A 6000-nucleotide genomic window follows, 5' to 3' on the forward strand; every position below is an offset into this window, starting at 1 on the left:
AAAAGAAATGCACAATCCGCCGTGCCTTTACAACCCAGCCTCTCCTTTTCCCGGAAAAAGCAAAAAACAAAAAAAAAAAACTTTAAAACGCGTAAGCTCGAGGTGCTCAATTGACCACGCTCTTAAGCGCTTCTATTCAGCCCTGCCGTTTAACGTTATGCGCAGCAGCGTGACGGATGACAGAAACAACTGGACTCGCGAGTCTGCTCGCCCGTGTGCTGCAAGAAAACGGGCTAGCGAATACAACCGATCCCCGCGCGCGCTACCAACCGCTCTGTCCGCGAGAGGGGGCAACGTACCTGCCACATAGTAGCCTTCATTATGTCCATTGGTTAGAGGTTTAGTTTCCATAGTATCAGAGGCGGCATTGGCTGAGGACGCGGCCGCTCCGACGGCAGCCTCTTTGTGGCGCATGCTCGTCTGAGCCTACCTGCCGGAGCCCATCGTCAAGGCACTCGCCGGAGCCTCGGAGACAGAGCCAAATCAACAGCTGGGCTCCGTGATGTCAGCGGCGGCTCAGCCACTCACAGCGCGCCATGCTGGTCGCACCGCATCAGCGACTAAATTGAGCTCTTCATTAGCGATTCAGCAGCCCTGCCGCCCGGAGAGAGAGGGAGTGAGGTTGGGGGGGGGGGTGAGGAAGGGAGCTGTTAAAGCAGACCCCCCCTCCCTCCTCTCCTCCATTCCTATGCGGGAGGGCGGACAGCGAGCACGACCCCCCAACGCAGGGCAACGCGGCGCACGGAAAAGGAAGCAGCACAGGGGGGGTATGGTCGGTGCTGCATTGGTGCTGGGAGGGGAGGGGGGTGGGGGTCTGCAGTAGAGGACCAGGGCTGTTTTAAAGTAGGTGATTCACAGTGCTATAACACACACTCAAAAACAACGCCTGAAGAGAATTGTGCCTAAAATGATTTGGCTCTGCTAGCAGTGAACCTTGAAACTTCGGTTAACAGACGTTTTTGTTCCACACAGAAATCAGCCCCTCAGTTTCACAAGATGAAAAGAAATGAAAAAATGAAATGTGAAGTGACTGCGCAGTGAATTCTTTGAAATGTGAAGGATATACAAAATTTACAAAGGCCAAGAAAAGATAAAGCAATGCATCTGCAATCTAGTTTAGAAACATCAGTAACAAAGAATACAACTGTTACATTCACATTAACCTGATATGACCTTTGTCAGTGCAGGAAAATCTAAGGAAATTTTACATTTTTAATAATGCCTTGCTCTGGATGTTATTACTTTTTGAACAGATATCAAGATTTGCTGAAATTACAAGGATGAGGATCTGAAAATTTGTACGACTAACTGCAATTTCTGTCGTGGCCAACGTTGGTGAAATTCTCTACAACGCATCTTTTTGAATTAAAGGAACGGACTAAACAAGCCACACAGAATGGAGGTTTTAAAGATTGTATAAACTAGATGAGGAGATTAAACAGGGGGGTAATCTACTGATCTATAAACAAACAAGCACAGAACCGTCCAGACCCACGGCGCAACTCACTTCCGCAGACACATTTTAGCTGGCACCGCCTGCGCATGTGTCCTACTAAACGAAGCACCACCTGCGCATGCATCCCACAAAACGTCCCTCAAAGGTCGTCTGTGAGTGAGTGAGTGAGTGACCACAATTTGTCATGCATAGCCCACGGCGCCAGTTCCTGCATGCCGTGGGAAAAATAAATAAATACTACAACTATTCCTTTAAGAACTTTTAAAAGACAAGACGTTATCGAAAGTCATTATCAAAACCATAATTCTGTGAACAGGGATCTGTATTCCACAAAATCGGCTTTTTTATGGGATTAATCTTTAGGAAATATGACATATAGAGACAAGACAGAAAGATTTGTATGTATGTGTGGAAGGTAGGAACACATACAAACACACAGCCAGATGCTATATGGCTATAAATAAATCTAGGCTATTTAAAAAATATAACATTCGCCACAAGCTGTTTATTTAATTTTTTAAAATAGGACTCCAACCCAATGTATTTCAATATAAAATTCATAAATATTATTTTTCATTCCCTCATTTATATGATAAAACACCCTTTCATGTGTACACGGAATACCTCACTATGGAAAATGAGCTTAGTGGGCAGGTAAAACACGCGTCTAAAATCACACGGGTCTGCAATGGTAAGACAAACACAATTTTGGGCGTCCCAGGAAATGACAAATTGCCCGCTTTCCGAAAATACCCCCGCAACGTTACCGTCGAACAGCTCTGCCGATATTGCACCGTAGATTAAAACCTCCCCAGAGCATTTCTGCTGTCGTTAATATTTGATGACGCCTCCTTAAATAGCTGAAATTACAGAGCTCATGCTACGCTCCCCCCCCCCCCCCACAACAGCGATTAGAATATTAGGCCACAGCTGAGACGGGCGTCCTTTAAGAAAACCTGAAGCCGGGCAGCGGCACCAGGCAGAAAAGCGACTTTCTATTTTATTTATTTATTTTGTGCTTCACGCTTCTCGATTTTGATAGGATCTTCCTGCACTGACCGCCCAGCCAAAAATCACAGCAAAGTGGGTGGGGTGGGGGGGGGGGGTGGTATCCAGTGACCCCGGATGGCCCAGAAACGCAGGTGATCGCGTCACATGACTCGACCAACCATTTTCGGCAGCCTGTTTGCGTGCCAAGATGCACTCGCGTGCGGGCTTACAGGAGCAGCGCTAGGCGTGAAGGTGACCCAGGCGAGAGAGAGGCGTTCACCGCGGTGGGAATAATCACCTGTCCGTGTTCAGCACCTGAGTGTTCAGTGCACTGGCCTGACGGTCTGCCGGGGCTCTGTGGAGTGCACGGCGTTGAGGCTGAACACCGAAAATCTACCCATTAATCTCGTTACATTTAAAAAAACTCACTCCTGTGCATCGCGGACCACTGAAATCCCAGCTGGGGGAGGAGGAACGTATGCAGATTGGCCAGGATGAGGTGGGCGCTAGTGGAAGGGTAATTCATATTCGGAGGAAAGCAGGAAAGAAGAAAGTAACCGAGGAGACCCTCCGTGATAAAAATACCAGAACAACAGCGCAGCTATGAAAAAAATATTAGCAGCATTAAAACTAACTACCCTCCCCACTCCCCACCCCCCTCCCTCCCCCCCCCAACTGTTCTCCAGCCTCCCCTAATGAAACTCTGTCCCTTTTGTCATTCAATTAGCTAAAGAGTATGTGTGTCACGGGCAATCCTGCATTCGCAAATTACAAGCAGAAACCGAGCATAAATCAGGTGCGGTGTCACTGCACTGCTAATTACAGGCCTTCGGTTCAGAGACTTAGCGTGTTGCGGAAGCATATGTCACAAAAATTAATGAAAAGACACCGCAGAGCTGAAATATTGCATTTAATCATCAATTTGTGGGAGTACGGGGTGGGGAGTGGTGGGGGGAGAGGGGGAGAGGAAGTCTCTATAATGGGAGCCATTTTGATTTGTGAATGCAGGTCTGTCCACAGGCTAATGGGTAATAAAGCTGTGCAGTGCACTGTCACAAGCCTGTACCCCAGCTACACCAGAGCCTGACAGCCCGTCACTGTAAGGATGTAGGTACAGGTGTAGAGCAGGTTTTGTGGCGTTTCACGACGTGCGAAAGCCTCCCTTTGTAAAAAACCTAAACACGCCCCCTTCCACAGCAGCCAATCCGGGATGTTTTCCTGCCCACCCCCGCTGCTGACGGACAGGCACCTGCCGTCACATTGAACAACGCGCGCGGGGTGAGGGGCGACGGGGCGATGAGGCGACAGGGGTAGCAGGGCAGCGGGGGTGACAGGGGCAGCAGGGCAATGGGGCAATGGGGCAGTGGGGCAGTGGTCCAGCTCGCTAAAGCACCCATCCGCTGACCTGAGGCCAAAGGCTCTGGAAGTCAGCGTTTCGGCGATTAATCAGTGCCCAACACCCGGCCCCTCCGCGGGACGCTCTCGTGGGCGGGACGCTCTCCACGGGCTGCCGGCTCGGAGCCCCTCTGCCCGGGACAGACACCGAAGACTGGGGGCTGAGCAGCAGCACAGCTCAGAGAGAGCGAGAGCCACCCTCCCTGCCACCTAGGAAGTGAATGGTAGGGTGCTGAAATGCACTTAAAACCTGACTTTTTAAAATCCGTCAGGCTTTCAGCTACGCCTTCTTTAACTCGCACCGTCATCCCCTCCCCTTCACCCGCCGACACCGCGCATCACACACACACCCGCTACGAAGCCTCCACACACACACACACACACACACACACACACCCGTTACGAAGCCTCCACACACACACACACACACACACACACACACCCCCGGCCCATCTGCATAACAGAGCAGACGTAAGGCCTCTGCTTTATAATTAAGGCCGGCTATGCAACCCGCTCTGAGGGAAAGTGACAAACACCATAATTTACCATTTCCCCCGAGGACGTCCCGGTCCGGCGCGATCTGCACCCCCCCCCAAAAAAGAAAAAGGTACGAGGGGAACCCTAATGAGGTCCCAGGGGCTGCTGGGGGACGAGCCGCTGTCTCCCCGCAGCGTGGAGGCTGACAGCGCTCCCGCGACGCCATTACCGTGGCGACGTGGCGTGGGGTGCGCGTGGCGGGCGAGCGAGCGAGCGAGCGGTCCGCAGGCGCCGTCATGCGCCAACGCGGCGAAGCCTACAGCGAGCCGAATTTACCGCGACGCGATAGGCTCGAAGTTTTAGGTTCGGAAACAGGTCGAGGTGTTAAGGGGTTGGGGGGTTTAAGGTGTTCAGACTCGAGCTCAGGGTGTTTAGACGCAGACTTGAGCGGGTCTGTGCCTTCCGCGGCGACGGGTGCGAGAGTCAATCGTGCCTAACCTTCCGTGAAACAGCTGCACCTGAAATCTTAACTTGGAGCTCTGCCACAACAACCATACTAAGAGCTGAGGATAACTTGCATCTCACTGAATATGATGATACAGGCTGTATCAGTGCTGGAGGAAAGCAGGCACCTCCAGTGAACTCACACAAAGCCGCTGCCCACTTAAATGCGAGTTTAAAGCCAATCCAGTCCTGCCGCTGCATTCTGTAGAAAGCCTTCCAGAACGATTCTGTCATGATCCAAAGCCAGGACTTCTTGCCAAGACTTTGGACAGGAGGCCGTTTGTGCCGAAGCACTGAAAGATTCAGACGCCGAACACTTTTTGCCTTGTTCCAGGAAGCCACACAGATCCCTAAAACATGTAGTTCAGACAGCACCATGAGGTGACTAACGCAATACGTTCACACATAAGGGGGCAGGGCTCGCCATCAAATCCCAAGATGCACAGCACCGTGCATCGAGTGAACTTCCTTCAAGGGCTGACTAAAAAAAATGTGAAAAACACAAAAGTCTTTTCTTGGTGAATGGTGAAAGGTGGTGGTATATAACAGTACCCTACGAGGATTAAAGGCTTCATACAATTACCAACGTTTATCAGAATTAGAAGAGGAGGAAAAACTATAGTAAAGCTATGTATGCCGCCAACTACAACTTTGTGGGGACGCATTTGGGGTTGGTAACAAACCACAGAGATAATTACAGAATATAGTTTTGCGCAAAAAAAATAATCACTTGATAGGAATGATTACTTTTAAAATAAATGAAAGAGCATATTCTCAAAGGAAGGATTATCTTATAGCAGGCACTTGTATGTACAAGCTCTTTAATGTGTGGAAAAGATTTTAGGCAAAAAATAGTGTTTTAAAACTCGTTTCAGCGACAGAACAAGGATGCAAAATAAGCCGATTTGCTGCATGGCGATGATGATTGTTACTGCGCTGTAAGATGATAATATTTTTATTATCTCTACAGATATAATTAATCAACGTGGTTTTCACGAAGCCCCGAGAAAGATCCACAGCAATTAGTGAAAAGCACCTGCAGTAGACAGAGCAGACGCCATTAAACACACACAAGCACTTCAGACAGACTGCACACGTGCTAGAGAGACACAGCCACTGCACACGGACACTGAACACAGACTGCAGAGACACAGTCACTGAACACAGACTGCAGAGAC

This window comes from Anguilla rostrata, chromosome 15 (assembly GCF_018555375.3).
Source record: "Anguilla rostrata isolate EN2019 chromosome 15, ASM1855537v3, whole genome shotgun sequence".
NCBI classification, from domain to species: domain Eukaryota; kingdom Metazoa; phylum Chordata; class Actinopteri; order Anguilliformes; family Anguillidae; genus Anguilla; species Anguilla rostrata.